General features: G+C 40.2%; 1 long non-coding RNA gene and 1 pseudogene across 2 annotated transcripts in view; one reads left to right on the forward strand and one right to left on the reverse strand.

Annotated features, from left to right (window-relative positions):
- LOC138155938 (uncharacterized) overlaps window positions 1-16,489 on the reverse strand; it is a 131,569-nt gene that overhangs the window by 6,504 nt on the left and 108,576 nt on the right. For both annotated transcript variants that reach the window (XR_011167031.1, XR_011167030.1), the window contains exon 2: window positions 10,879-10,940. This is a non-coding gene — a long non-coding RNA (uncharacterized lncRNA). The remainder of the gene's footprint in view (window positions 1-10,878; window positions 10,941-16,489) is intronic.
- LOC138155923 (small ribosomal subunit protein uS5 pseudogene) lies at window positions 13,953-14,832 on the forward strand (annotated as a pseudogene).

The raw sequence follows: 16,489 nt of genomic DNA on the forward strand, positions 1-16,489 counted from the left end.
GAAGAAGAAGAAGAAGAAGAAGAAGAAGAAGAAGAAGAAGAAGAAGATTCACAGTAGGTTTGAAGTACAACAAATTAGCAAAACAATTTTAGCTAAAACTTCTTTTTAAGTGATCTCTTTGGGATACTGTTGGCTATTTATTATTTCACTTTTAGTCTGGTATCCCACCTTGGCCAGTATTGAGACCCAAGAGAAAAGAATCTTAATCTCCTATTAAAAGTCTAAGGTGGGAGTTCTCTCCCAATGTTCTCTTTCTTGAATTACAGACCTTAGGAACTTCTCACCACAAAACGTGAAACATTTCTCAAACACACAGACAAGACATTTGACAAGGCATTGTGCATGAAAGACCAATTTAGAATTCAAATTCAGACTGGTCAAAAACTCAGAGTTATACTTTTACTCTGACTTTTAGCCAATTTCAAAAGGGTTCCCAGAGACCTCTTCTAGATTTCTGCATCTGCCCCCCACCCCCAGCACCTCTGACTTACTGGGATATTTCCACATCCCCCTTCCTAGGTCCCACACCTTAATGTTCACTTGAAGGTTCCAAGTGGGACCTAATATAAGCCTCAAAATTCATCAGGGGAAATAATCCTTTCCTTTCCTCTACAGCTCAGGACACTCTTTTGAAATGTCTGGGTTTCCTAAGTGGAAATATCCAGCCTGCAGGACAGGACTCTTTATAGTTGTTGAAAACACAGCCCCTTCCTTTTCCAAAACTCTTTTGTTTTTCAGCCACCCAGTTTGCATTTTTACACTTATATTCTCCTTGTTCAGGCTTTTTCCTCATCCCATTAATAGTAATCAACATGATCTTAGCCTTCTGCCTTTGGCTTTCTTACTCTCTTTTCACAAACCCCTTCTGTGCTTCCCTCACCAGTTCCTCCAATGACTTTTTATCACTCCAGTCTTCTACTTTTAGCACTTTCTTTCTTATATAAAGCCATGCCTTAGTCACAAAGTGCACTTTTAAGAGTTCTTCTGCCATTGGGGACTCAGTGTCCATCCTGAAGAATTTAGTCATCTGATCCCTCAGCCTCTGGGAAAAGACTGAGGGTGTTTTTTCTTTATTTTTTTTTATTCTGCTTATTTTTAAAAATTTATTTTCTTTATTCTTCTCTATCTCAAAGGCCTTAGAGCTAACTTTCTGTGCTTAGGTCTCTGGTGTATTCTTCCATTATTTTAGCATTTGCCCCAAAGGAATTATCTGGAATTATGCTCACAAGAGAATCCTTTCCCTTTTCCTTAGGGGAACCTTCCCTTTTGGAGACATGTCACCAATTATCTAGACCTTGGTTTCTTCTTTGCAAAATAAAATGGCTCTAGAGTCCCTTCCAGTTAATCTGTGAGTCTAAAAGTTGGTAATGTCTTCACACTTAATTCATTCGAAATTACAAATAACCCTCATAGTACATAAAGAGTATAAATGTCCACTTACTTTCAGATTTCTGTACTTGTGAATAAGTGTCTTAAATTTTTTTCTGGTAATTTCAAGTTTAAAGGATTGTTTTATGAATTGATGATTGAAGGAAGTAAAGGAAAAACAAGTGTGAAAAGGACTTTAAGAGGTCTTTTCAGAAAAAAAATGAAGCTTCAGAGGCATAATTATAAATTTTGATAATATCTTTAGGTTTTTTCTTCTTCAGATTGCACTTTTTCCCCCCAAATCAAAGAATCTGGCTAGTAAGGAAACTTGTGGTCAACCAAGTCCAAACTATTCATTGAACAGGAATTCCCTATACAGTGCAGATAGGGCATGAAATAGGAAGAAATAGATTTGAATTTCCACCTCAAATATTAGCTCTGTGATCCTGACATTTACCTCCTTGGGCCTCAGTTTCCTTGTTTTGAAAGTAAGAGCAGTAGATGTGATAAACTTTCAAGGCCCTTCCTTTTATAAATCTATGAACCAGTGATTCATGACAAGGCATTATCCAGCCTCCACTTGAAGACTTCCAACAACGTCTTCCAATACCTCCCACAGCACTACATTCGGTGTGTGGACATATCAAATTGTTAAGATGTTTTTCCTCATGTTGGACCAGCCTTACCCTTTCTGAAACATTTACATGTCTAATTCCTCTTCCAAGTAACAACCCTTCAAATACTAAAAGACATCTATCATGTCCATTGTGTGAAATCTCTTCACAAGAATAAACATAAACAATATATTCTGCTAATTCTCTTATGGCCAGATTGGGTCCAGACTTATCAGATGCTTTGGGTTTGGAACTGGAACTAAACAAAACACTCAGACCATCTGGCAGTTAATTAAAGGAGGTTTCCTCAGTCATATCTTGGAAAGGATATTTAACAGGATTATGCCATGGATTCCATTGAGCAGAGCTTCCCTGTCTTTATGAAGGTGATGCTGATGTGCTGGTCAAGCCTGAGAGAGAGCCTCCCCAGTCATCCTTGTTTTGGGGGTGACTTTTATACTTAGGCCACTAGGAAGTTAGGCCAATGACTATGGCCTGAACCTTAGTTGCATGAGAAATCAAACCTGGAAGATGGTTTTGATGCTATTAAAGAAAAACTAGCTTAACATATTTAGCCATTATGGCTCCTTCCAAACCACATCCCTTCATGGTAAATTCTTAAAACTCTTCTAGGGACTCTTCTATCACTTCAATTGCTTTGAATTCAATAGTGGACAAGCCCAATCAGGGGGTGTGAGTAACCCCCTGTGGGTAGCACCAGAGTAGGAAAAGAAATGCTAAAACAGAGAGATAACAATAACACCCCCAAAACCCCACAAAACAAAGGAGTGACAGCATAGCGAGCAGAAAGAAGAGCAGAAATGTCAGGCTTCATCTTCCTCCTGAGAAGGGCTGAGTCCCCTCAGGTTAACAGTCTGGTAGGCGTGTGGGCGGTGATGCCAAACCTGTGCCATGCACAGTGAGTCTCCCCATGGAAAGCAGTGAGGACAGGCAGGAGCAGCACCCAAATCACTGGGCTTCCAATTCGGCTTCACTTGGTCATCTCATCAGCTGCCATGGATACAGTTATTTCTCTTACATAGATGATTCTAGAACAGGAGGGCAAAGTAGAAATAGACAAAATCTACCTTTAACTATGTGAAAAAGATCCTAGGAAGAAAACCAACAGGAATGGAATAGCCAAGTTTCAAAACTCCCAGGTTAAGGAGAAACTATTGGAAGCAAGAAGAAGAAAAAAACAATTTAAGTAATGTGAAATTATATTCAGGATTTCAAAAGACCTAGTAGTTTCTACGATAAAAGACCATAGTTTCTTGGAACATTATATTTTGAAAAGCAAAAGAGCTGGGGTTGCATTCAGGAATAACACATGCAGCAAAGTTGAATATAATTCTGAAAGAAAAAAAAATGGATATTTGACAAACTGAAAGACAAACCGGATATGTGTAATAAAAAGACCAGAACTCAATCAAATATTCAATACAAAAGATCCAGAAGAAATGTAAGAAAAACATTAAAGGGTAATTATGGGGGATCATTAAGGTCAAACTATTTACATATACATATACATATATATATATGTATATACACACACACACACTACATATATACAGATACACACATGTGTGTGTATTATCAATATTCTTAAAACTATCATCATTATTAATGTAGGTTAAAAAAGGTTGGGGACGTATGATGCGGGTGATTCTAAAAGATAAAATTGGGTAAAAATGAGCAATTTCATTATAAAAATGGGGTGTGAAAGAATGAATACAGAGAAAGCAGGTGGCGTGCAGGGCTGCTTTGGAAATTTATTCTCACCTGAGTTGAAGAAAAAAAGAACATGTGCATCTGGAAGGGTGTAGAAACCTTTTGAATACATAGAGAGGTGAGAATGCTGGGGGACCTTGTTGGGTAGGGACTTTGAGAAGGGTCTATAGGTTGCGATTTTGGAGGATGGGAGAAGATTGTAGGTGGCACTCTTCAAGGCTTGGGTAGAACAGGGAGTGGAAGGGTGAGGGCAGAAGATGAGGCAACAGGAATAGGGTAAAAAGAGAGACTGAGAAAGAAAACAGCAAGTAATAATAAGATGGAGGGAAATTCACAAATAGTAATTATAACTTTTAATATGAAAGGGATGCTTATAGCAGCTCTCTCTGTGATGGCAAAGAATTGGAAGCTGTAGGGATCCTCATAAATTGGGGAATGGCTGAACAAGTTGGGGTGTATGATTGTGCTGCAATACTACTGTGCTATAAGAAATGATAAGCGGGGCAGCCAGATAGCGCAGCGAGTAAGAACACCGGCTCCAGTGTCGGGATGACCCAGGGATCGAATACGGGCTCAGACAATTATTACCCACCCAGAAACACTTGACCGTGTAACCTTGAGCAAGTTTCTTAACCCCAATTGCTTTAAAAAATAAAAAAAAGAAATGATGGGTTCAATGATCATAGAAAGCATGGAAAGACTTGTATGAAATGGTAAAGAACAAAGTGAGTAGAACCAAAAAATAATGTGTACAGTAACAGCAATTTTGTTTTAAGAATGACTTTGAGTGATTAAGTTATTTTGACCATTATAAGTACACTAATTAAAAAGTAAAGAATATATAAAGAAAGAAGCTATCTACATCCAGAGAAGGAATTTATAAATAGAAGTATGTATAGAAAAATTGTATTTATGTGTATGTATACACACACACAGACATGTATGTATGTATTTGAGTCTAATGGTAGCCATCTCTAAGGAGGGGGCAGGGCAGGGAAGAAAAAAAAAGAATTTACATGATAGCTTTTTATGTATTTAAAAGAAATAAATTGTACATAATAGATTTGTAGCTTTGTATGCAATTTTCTTTTTATTATACAGTGTTATGGAAATACCTATTTTATTCCATTAATTAAAAATAATTTTTTGTTACAAACATCCATTAGTGAAAAATTAAAAAGATAAGATATTAAAGTCTCAAGCAAGAGTAGGAGTTGGGGAATGGATATGATACAATGGAATGGGCTTATAAGAAAGGTGTCAAGACTACTGATCACCAGGGCGGCCAGGTGGCTCAGCGAGTAAGAACACCGGCTCCAGTGTCGGGATGACCTGGGATCGAATCCGGGCTCAGATACTCAGCACCACACCCAGAAATAATAACTGGCCGTGTAACCTTGAGCAAGTTACTTAACCCTCATTGCTTTAAAAAAAAAAAAAAGACTACTGATCACCAAAGCTCAGAGGGAGCTAAGGTGGGGCTGAAATAGAAATAGAATAAAGGGGGCTTAAAAACACTTCTGCACAGTCAGGTGGGACAGTTCTTTCAAGGACAGCCTTGGGATGCTGAGTACATTGGGTGGGAGAACTTTGAGGCTGTGACACTGAATATAGGTTGAATAGTCAGCCTTCGGAGAGAGGAGATGTCTTAGCCAAGACCCCAAATGGAGCCTACGTAGCCCCATGTCCTCATCCCACCTCCTACTTGCCAACAATAAGCTGTCAGGAGAAAGAAGGTGACTACCTCTGCCCTCTCTGAGAGCCTGGGGTTGTCTTGCCCCTGCTGTCAGCACACGCTTCTGTTTTGATAGGTTGTCCCTCCACCAGCAATATCCTGTAACAGTTATTTCCTCTTTATTGTCAATGATAATCAATGATTGATTATCAATGATTGATTTCTTCTTGTTGCTGTTTAGCTGATTTGCCATGATATCCATTTGGTGTTTTCTTGGAAGACATACTGAAGCAGTTTGCCATTTCTTCCTCCAGCTCATTTTACAGATGAGGAAATCGAGGTAAATGGGTTTAAAATACTTGCCCAGGGACACAGAGCTAGTAAGTGTCTGAGGTCAAATTGGAACCAGGCCTTCCAGACTCCTGGCTTATCACTCTCTCTGCTGCACCACCTAGCTTTACACCATTGATTAGCATTCCACTATCAAGTTATACTTCCTCAATACCCTAGATAACCAGTTAACATCAGTTAGTTTTTCACAGAGGGATAGTTACTGAAAAGATAGCAGCAAAAAAACTGTTATTTACTGGAAAAAAAAAATTAAAACCAATATACAAAAGAGAAAAGATTATGAGCTCCTGGAGAGGGATTTTCTTTTTCTTTTGTATACCAAGGCCTGGCACCTTGTTAGTACTTAGTAAATGTTTATTGATTGATTGGTTGGTTGACAGGATGGCTTCCCACTTTCTATTGGTTCAGGCTGCATGATATAAGGAGGTTCCAATTGCCTCAAGGGAATTGGATTGGATACTAAACTGTGGGCATTTAGCAGCTAGGAATAGATTTACATATACTTCATGTTCTCAAGAGTCATATCTAAAATGATATGTAATATAAATTCTTTGTGGAATTTTCATAAATTTGTATTGGCAGTGATGACTGAGATGTCTGTACCATGTGGTAGGCATGGACACTCCCTAAAACCTGAATTTAAGAGCTTGTCTAAGAATTGTGCCAAGGAAGCTGCTTAGGACATTTTATATGGAATTTGGGAGTCTGCTGGATTTTATGGGATTCCTTGGGATAATGCAAGGAGCGGAAGCAGCATCTGAGGAGAAAATATCTGATTCTTCCCAAAATCCTAGAGATCCTTCTGGAAGTATGGACAAAGGTGCCAAGGACATTCCAGTTGATTTGATGAAAAAAGAAAGAGCTGCGTTAATTTTAAAATTTTAAAAGGGAGTTTCTCTTATAACTCCTATAACTATATATCTTTCTCTCTGGAATTTCTCTTGAGGGATGAGTAAGGAACCCCTGTGGCATGGTTCCCAGAGCAGGTCTTAGGAAAGGGAAACAGGAACAGCTCCCACAGCGGGGCTTAGCCTGGCCGAGGGGGACAGTGCTCAGACCGTAGGCAGGAGCCTGGACCTGGCAGAAAGGGACGTTAGCAGCACTCAGGCCTCCTCATTGGGTAGTTCTCAGGTCTAGTGTTGGTCAGTGCCTAGAACAGGGGTCACTGTTGAGAATCCAACAGGCCTCCGGTGCTTGCATCATCACTCAACCCAAAATGGGCACTGTGGTGTCAAATACAGTGAGGCAAAGGGAGGAGGTGCCAGGATCCATAGCAGTGCTTGACCAGGACCAGAGGGGAGGGGTGTGACCCTGTCCCAGCCACAGGAACCTCTTTATCATTGCTGTACTGACACAGAGGTGAAGGTCTCAGGTCAAGGAAAGAAGGAAGGAAGGGAGAAGGAAGCATTCAGTACACCCTTAACATTCCCCAGGCACTGTGTTAACTGACTCCTCCTACAAGCCTCAGAGGCAGGTGCTATTATTAACCCTTATTGAACTCATTTTTTTTTCTGACTCCAAGCCCTGCACTCTATCTACCTCACCATCTAATACCCCTGTGATTAGTAGACTTTAGTGTGTACGCACAATACAGGGAAAGGGAACATTACTTGGGCCCAGCAAAATGAACAGGGGCATCTAGTAGCAATGGGAAATGGTGGAGATTCCAAAGGCCCCAGTGGCAACAGAGTGAGCAGCCATGCAGGCCTCAGGGGAATGGACACTGACATAGGTATCTGAAAAAGAAAGCCTAGGGTAGCCCTTTGCTTACTGTAATCTGCAAACGATGGAATCCCTCCACGTTCTGCCATTAAAGTTCCCATTGGACAGCTCTTTCCTAGGAAGGGCTGAGAAGATCAAAGGGTGGATGTGGGGAGGTAGCTTGCTTTCTGGTGTTGGCAGGGAAGCGAGACTATTGCTTCAGCCAACCCTGAACAATAGAGGCAGTCCCTCCCTCAACTGGGGCCTCCAAAATGGTAAAGATTTGGTTGTTCACCCTGTACTTCCTATGAGGATGCCAAGGAAGGAGAGGTCCCGATTGACTGGAGAAGTAGTATTTATGGAACCTTGGGAGCAAGTTTGCCCCTTGGAGAGGCAAGAAGGTTTTGTCCTCTTAACTCCCTTCCCCCTAGTTTCCTGGTGGGCTAAAACAAAAGTCACCCCCAATGCAAGGAAGCAAATGGATGGCCCTCTCTCAAGCTTGAGCAACATACCAGCATGAACAACATAGTAGAAGGGAAACCGGTCCAATACAGAATCAATGCAATATTACTATTGAGGATACTTTCTTTGATATGACTGTCAGATTCCCCATGCCAAGATCATCCTTCTCCTTTTCTATTAGGAGACACATCTTTTCCAGAGCTAAGGCCCAGCAAGCAAGCTGTGGCCTGAGCTTGGCATAACAGTTCTTTGTATTCACCCTTTGGATGAACTCTTCTGCAGAAAATTCCCAGAATTGTTTCACACCATCCCAAGGTGGTCCATGAGCTTAGACAGGCATCTGCAGGGCCCATATCATGGTCATGAAGCCTTGCTATGAAACAAACTTGTCTCCTTGTTTCCCTTACCCCTCACTGTCAGGGTAACAGATCACTGCACAGCCATTGCTATATGGGTTAAGATTTGGCCTCTCTAAAGTGTGTCCCCTCCTAGAAGAGGCCATGACACATATCTAGTTCTCTCCTCCGATGGAATAAAGAAAGCTTTTTTCTTATGATGACTATTGGCCTTATTTTTAAAAATTTTTTTAAATTTTATTTCTTAGAATTAACTATGGTTGTGATGCCTTGTATGAGCTCTTGGGTATTTTTAGTGTTAACAGCAGTTGCATAATCTCTGAGACTTTTTGGTCATTTGGTTTCAGACTTGACATGACTGAGAAAACCTCCTTTAGTTGACTCTTGAGTGGAGTACAAGTGCCCCATTTCATTGCCATTTTGAACCTGATCCAATAGGAGAGGCCAAAATCAGGCCTGGTCTACAATATGTGTCCTGGTGAGAGCTAATTGGGAACAGCCAAGTGGAGAAGGGGATATTCAGAGAAAGGGAGCCCTGGTAGCCTTCCTGCTTCTGTTGGTGCTGGCTGCATCCCATGAGGAAGATCTTATTGCCCCAAGGGGGATTGATTGGATAGTCAACCGTCTATGGGCATTGAGAAACTAGGAACAGGTATAAATGTACTCAGTGACTTTAACACTCATGACGTGAACACTGGCTCATATAAATTGTGTTTTGTTGAATTTTCAAAGCTTTTGTACTAGGGGCCAGTCAGTCACTAAATATTTCTAAAGCCCTTTCTGTGCCAGGCACTGTCCTAAGCGCTGAGGAAAGAAAAAAAGCAATAAAGAATAATAAAGCTCTATGTGCAGAATAAATAGGATGTAATTATCAAAGAAGGCATAGGAATTCATCAGTTTTGGGGAAGACTTCCTACCTTTTAGCTGGGACTTGAAAGCAGTCAGGGAAGTTTGAAGGAGACAAGGAGGGAGAGGATGCTGGGGACAGCTATAAAAAATGCCCAGATCCAAGAGATAGAGTTTTTATTTACTGAAATACAAATCAGGCTACAACCACTGGATGGAAGACTAAGTGGAGGGAGGGAAGGAAGGAAGGAAGGAAGGAAGGAAGGAAGGAAGGAAGGAAGGAAGGAAGGAAGGAAGGAAGGAAGGAAGGAAGGAAGGAAGAAAGGAATTTAAAAATGAAGAAGGAAGGAAAGGAGAAATGAAGGGAGGAAGGAAGGAAATTTGGATTGATTAAAAGAAGGAAGGGAAGAAGGAAATAAGGAGATCACCAAGTGAAATAGAATAAAGGCAGAAGAGAAGAGTGTCCAGTACAGAGTCCTAGGGGACAGGATGCCCCTTAGGAGGGATGACCAGGATGAATATCTGACAAAGGAGACTGAGAAGGAGTGGTGAAATACAGATATGAGAACCCAAAAAAATGCTGCCCTGAAAATCTCAAGAGAAGAGAATACCAAGGAGAAGAGAATGATAGTATCAAAGTCTGCAGAATCATCAAAGAGAATGAAGATTGAGAAAGGCCACTGTATTTGGCCACTAAGGGAAGGGGCAAGTAAAAAAAAAAAACAGGCTAGCAATCCTGATCTCAGATGAAATAAAAGAAAAAGAAATAGACCTAATTAAAAGAGATAAGGAAGGAAACTACATCTTGCTAAAAGGTACCATAGACAATGAAGCAATATCAACACTAAACATATATGTACCAAGTGGTATAGCATCCAGATTCTTAAAGGAGAAGCTAAGTGAGTTATAGGAAGAAATAGACAGCAAAAATATAGTAGTGGGGACCGCAACTGTCCCCTCTCAGAATTCAATAATCCAATGAATGAAGAAACTAAGGATGTGAATAGCATATTAGAAGAATTACAGTAGAAAGGAATATATATTTTTGCAATAGCACATGGCACTTACATAAAAATTGACCATATAATAAGGCATAAAAATCTCAAAATCAAATTTAAAAAGGCAAAATAAACTTCACGATTATTTGATTCTAAATCAGAGGGAGAACAAAATCTAAAAGATTTAGAAGCTCATGGAGCTGTATAGGCCACAGACTGTATTTCAACATTTTGAACAATATTTCATTTCAGACCCCATTTGGAACCCTGCCAACTTGAGCTTAATGCTAGCTGTTTTGTGCTGAGAACTACAGCCAGAGGATTACTGGAGGGTGGGCAGAGTAGCCTCAGCATCTTCTGGCTGAGCACCCTCTGGTGACCAGAATGCATATTGCAGCCTCTTAAGAAAGGGCTATCTCCAATAGAGTCCAGGAATAGGACTTACAAGATCACTGGACTGATGGCTCAAGTAGAGAGCCTCCTGTGGGCAATTACAGCATTGTACTTACTTATTAAATAATGATTACAGTGATATCTTGTCCTTCTGTAGAATTACAAAAGCAGCACCACACAACCCTAGGATTCTTATTAGGAGAGGTTGTGCTATGGAGTATTATTAAAAAATGATTTTTAGTATGAATATACCCTACCAGCCTAGGTGCTGCTACACAATGCATAAAAGAATGGATTTGATTTTATCTTTGCACACCCTCCCTCACTGAACATGCTCATCACCAAAAGAAATTAACTATTCTTTATAGTGACTGAAAACAAACCATGACTGAAGTCCTCTTCTTCACACAGTTTATTGCTTTCACAAGATTATCTTCTAGAAGTTCTGAAAGAGAAATGGAAGAAGACATAAGCAAGTTTCATTTTATCTAAAAGAACCAATCCTACTTGTTAAGGAAGTAGAAACAATATTGTAAAATTATTTTTCCAAATTTCAGATAAATGGGACTGCAGTAGAGAAAGATCTGTTCTCTCATTTATCTCTTTACAGACCTAACTGGAACACCGCACTTTAATCAAACTGACTTGAATATCACATTAAGGCTTACAAAGTGCTGTTCTCTCCATAAGCCTATGAAACAGTTACCCCCATTTTTCAGATGAGAAAATTGAGACTCAGACAGAGGATGTGAATTGTCTATGGTCAAACACAGTCAGTGTTAATGTCAAAACTTAAAGCCAGGTGTCTTGAATCATGTACATCACAACAGGTAAAGGATCATCCATTTCAAAATTCAGGAACAAAATCAGGTATTAATGGAACTCTTTTTTTCATTGTTTTTCTTTCAAATTAAAATGGCAGTGAATTGGTCTTAGTTTGTTTTAAAAATGAATTAATAATAAGAGGAGATAAAGACTAGGGAGTTTTCAGAGTGAAGTAATATGCATGATCACTCAGCTGAGAGCTAGTGACAGATGAAGAATTTTAACCCAGGTCTAGTCTTGCCACCAATCTCAAACTTCTAGCCAGTGCTCCAAGGTGACTGACCACACAGAACAGCAGCTTGGGAAAACATCACTTGGCTCACTAGTCACAGAAAACAGTCAAGATTAGCAGGAGCATAGCTACACCTTCTAGGCACAGATCCTGGAATTGAAAGACTCAGGTTCAAATATATATATTTATATCTTTTAACACGATGGACATGATAGCTGCCTTTTAGTATTTGAAGGGTTGTCACTTGGAAGAGAAATTACACATGTAGATGTTTCGGAAATGGAGAAGTTGGTTCAACAAGAGGAAAAACATCTTAACAATTTGATATGTCCGCACATGGAATTTGCTGCTATAGGAAGTATTGGAAAACATCATTAGAAGTCTTCAAGCTGAGGCTGGATAATGCCTTGTCCTGAATCATTGCTTCATGGATTTAAAAAGGTAAGGGCCTTAGAGATCATCATGTCCACTCCTATTATCTTCCAAAAGGAAACTGAGGCACAGGGAGGTAAAGGACAGGGCCACAGAGCTAATGGTTGAGGTGGAAATTAAAATTTAGTTTTTATCTCATGCCCTATCTGCATTGTCTGGGAAATTCCTGTTCAAGTCATAGTTTGGACTTTATGGACCTCAAAGTTCCTTCCTAGCCAGATTATTTGATTCTGGAAAAAAAGGTGTAATCTGAAGAAAAAAAAACTAAAGATATTAGCAAAATTTATAATTATGCCTATTCAGATTCATTTTTCTAAAAAGGCCTTTCAAAGTCCTTTTCAAACTTGTTCTTCCTTTACTTTGTTTAGTTGTCAATTTATAATATAATCCTTAAAACTAGAAATTAGCAGAAAAAAAAACAACTTAGTAAGAAATATATTCACAACTATGATTGTGATCAGCAATTGATCAGACATTTATACTCCCTATGTACCATGAGGGTCATTTGTATTTTGGAAAATAGGAGTAGGTATATGCAAAAAGAGACAGGTACTAGGAAGACATTACCAACTTTAAAGCTCAGAGATTAAATAGAAGGTACTCTAGAACCCATACAACCCTTTCATTTTACTAGAGAAGAAACCAAGGCTTAGATAGTTGTTTATTTGCCCCCAAATAACAGAGTAATAGCGACAGAAATGGGACCTGAAGCCTGGTCTTCTAACTCTTATTCCAGTGTTCTGTCTAGAACATCACTGGTCTCCAAATTTTTCAGAGCATCTCTATCAGCAAAAAGTTCTTGAACACAGTCCCCCATGTGTATATAATACTTATTTATGAATTATGCAATGTTCTGTTCTTTTAACAAGTATTTACATCTTATACTTACCCCAAAAGAGAAATTTTTAAATGGGACAAAGATGACTATGTTGTCCTAGAACCAATAAGGAGTCACTGGAGTTAGAATAAGAGAGTGATATGGTCCTATCTGTGCTTTTGGAAACTCACTGTTCCAGCTATCTGGAGAATGAATTGGAATGGGGAAAGATTCATTGAGGTGGAATAAACATTATGACTGTGTGGGCAAGAGGAGATGAGGGTTTGAACCAGGGTGGTGGATGAATGAGTAGAGGGGAGGGGACATGTATGAGAGGATGTGGAGGCAGAAATGACAGAATGTGGCAACTAGAATTGGGGTAAGGGAAAGTGAGGTGTCAGTGATGATGTGGGTAACTGGAAAGATATCCTTGTCGTTGACAATAATAAGGCAGTTTAGAAGAGGGATGGATTTTGGGCAGACATGTAGTGATATTGTCCAAACAGATCACAAGCCATCCAATCTATTTGTCCTTTGTGATTTATTTTATCTCATCTAAAATGAAAAGGAATGAGGCAGAGCCCTTACACTCCCTTTAGTGCCCCAGCACAGAATCTTATCTTCCAGGAGCACCTTCTGTAGTCCTAGGTGATCTTCAGCAGGGGATGGAGGTAAAATTTTAATGACACCCACACAAATGCTTTTGTAGGTACCTGGAAGCCTGAGGGACTGACATACAGCTTAGAAAGAAGGGAAGCTGGGAGTTTTCACAGCAGATGGAGTAGAATGGTGTGGGGGTTTAGAGGATAAGGCTATGTGTGGTTCTATTGGAGAGAAGCCTGACAATTGGATATGTCCAAGAGTAGAATTCTCTCTTCTCACCCTCTGATATGTTGACCATTGTGCTACACCTGAATACCTCCAGTATATTGCCTTGAAGAATGACAAGTATGAAGAATCTCCAGAAATATAGAAAGATCTGTGCTACTTAATGTAAACTAGGGGTAAAAAATCAGAATGAAAAGTGTTTGTATCTCTATGTAAATGCAAAATCACAAATTTTGGAGTGGGTTCTTAATGGCTCACTGTGAATGTCTACACATTGAAGTATAGTTAAGAATTTTTTTTGGCAAAATTGATATGTGTAAGAATTAATGAGAAGTAAAACTGCTACTTCTAGTGAACACCAAATGGCGGACGATGCTGGTGCTGCAGGAGGTGCGGGAGGCCCCGGGGCCCGAGGAGGAAAGGCGGAAGACAAGGAGTGGGTTCCTGTTACTAAGCTGGGCCGGCTAGTCAAGGACATGAAGATCAAGTCTTTGGAAGAGATCTATCTTTTCTCCCTTCCTATCAAGGAGTCTGAAATCATAGATTTCTTCCTGGGATCTTCATTGAAAAATGAGGTTCTGAAGATCATGCCTGTTCAGAAACAAACTAGAGTTGGACAACGTACCAGGTTCAAGGCTTTTGTGGCCATTGGTGACTACAATGGCCATGTTGGTCTGGGTGTCAAGTGCTCCAAGGAAGTGGCCACAGCTATTCGAGGTGCTATCATTCTGGCCAAGCTGTCCATCGTTCCTGTGAGACGTGGCTACTGGGGGAACAAGATTGGCAAGCCTCACACAGTACCCTGCAAGGTCATTGGGCGATGTGGGTCGGTTCTGGTGCGCCTGATCCCCGCCCCTAGAGGTACTGGCATTGTCTCAGCTCCTGTGCCTAAAAAGCTGCTCATGATGGCTGGAATTGATGACTGCTACACTTCTGCGAGAGGCTGTACTGCCACTCTGGGCAATTTCGCTAAAGCTACCTTTGATGCCATCTCCAAAACATACAGCTATCTAACCCCAGACCTGTGGAAGGAGACTGTGTTCACTAAGTCTCCTTATCAGGAATTCACCGACCATCTTGTGAAGACTCACACTCCAGTATCTGTCCAGAGGACCCAGGCAGCTGCTGTGGCAACCACATAGATGTTTTTTTATAAACAAATAAATTGAACTTTGCCTGCTAAGAAAAAAAAAAGAAGTAAAACTAATTTCAAATATAAAATTTACTAAATACAAGAGACTAAGGATGGTTCTAAAAAAAACAACAACATGGAAAATTGTATTAAAATGTAAAATTCATATTGTTTCTAGATCAGTGGACTTGAAGAACAGGCACAAAGTCTTTCAAAATACTTTATAAAGCTTTTCCCCTTTGTCAGTAGACAAGGATATGGGCTCCTGGTACTGATGGTTGACTTTCTCTTTCCATGTGACTTTTGGTTTCTCCATGTTTCTCTTGCTTGACATTAGTGGTTTCTAGACTGTAGCAACACATTTCATAACAAGTGTGAAATTCTTGCACAGAAAAGGATGCACATAAGCAAAAAGAAATGACATGATATGTTAATAAGCCCCTTCCTGGGAATGCAAATGGGGTAAATGTCAGTTCCTACACCAGTATAGCAGTAACATGTGTTGTCTGAAGAGATATATTTCAAGGAGCTCTTTCTTTAGATGTAATTGAAGTTTTACAAACATATAAACTATAACAAAAGAAATAAAAACCTGAGAATCCTCACTGAGTAGGAAATCAATGACAAGAACTCTATCCTAAGTAAATGAATCAACAAGAATTTACTAGTTGCCAATTATATGTCAATCTCTTGTGTTAGCCACAAAACATAGAAATACAAAAGTGAGTGTCCCTTTGTTCAAGAAGTTTATAGTCTGCTGGCTCTACTGCATTTCAAAACTATTAAAACAAGAAAGTTACAAAACGAATGAGTCACAGAAGGAAGAGAGTTGAATATTTATGCTGCAAACTAGCAAAGGTAACAGCAGAGAAATAGAGAAGCCAGTGTTAGAAGAGCCTGAGAAAGATAGATACACATACAATTTTTAAAAATTCTTTTGTAATTATGAACTTAAACTTTAAACAGGAAGATTCCAATAAGCAAAGAACAGAAAGAATGTTGTATGTAGATGAATATAATTGAATGTCATTGTTTGGTAAGAAATCACAGATATAAGGAACTTGAAGAGGGCAGAGCCAAGATGGCGGAGTAGAAACAGGACTTCCCCATGGCTCCAGCCTCCACCTCCTCCAATACATGCAAAAAATTACTTTAAACAAATTTTAGAGCTACAGAACCCACAAAGTGACAGAGAGCAACAAATCTCCCCCTGAACGCAGCCCAGCAGAGGGACAGCAAAGGTCTGTCGCACTGAGCTGGGAGCCCAGCACAGCCCAACATGAGAGGTTTTGGCCCCAGGGCAGCCTTCAGGAGAATAAAGCACCAGCAGCTGTGGTGGTTTCCAGACTTCTCAACCCATAAACGCCAAAGATAAAGTAAAAGGTCAGTGTGGAACTCTGTTGTAATAGGGGTGGACAGAAGAGCATGGTCCAGCCCCTGCCCCTGGGGCAAGAAGCGGTAGAGGTGCAGCAGCTGTGCCGAATGGCTGCTTCAGGAGCTCCTGGCCTGCAGATTGTAGAGGGACCAAGTGACCATTCAGAGGGTAATCACTCTTGCTTTGACCTGCTTGGATCTGAATCGCAGTCTTGGGTGGAGGTCCTGGGATGTATGGCCAGGTGCCAGAGCTTGTGGGGGCTGCAGAGAAGGTGCCCTCCTAATTGCTCCAGCAGCTGCAAAAACCCCAGCAATTTGGGACAAAGCTCTCTCCATTCTAAAAACAGAGTTCTA

Source organism: Petaurus breviceps, unplaced genomic scaffold (genome assembly GCF_028583685.1).
Source record: "Petaurus breviceps papuanus isolate PSGF00001 unplaced genomic scaffold, PetGlider_PUasm1.0 154, whole genome shotgun sequence".
NCBI lineage: Eukaryota > Metazoa > Chordata > Mammalia > Diprotodontia > Petauridae > Petaurus > Petaurus breviceps.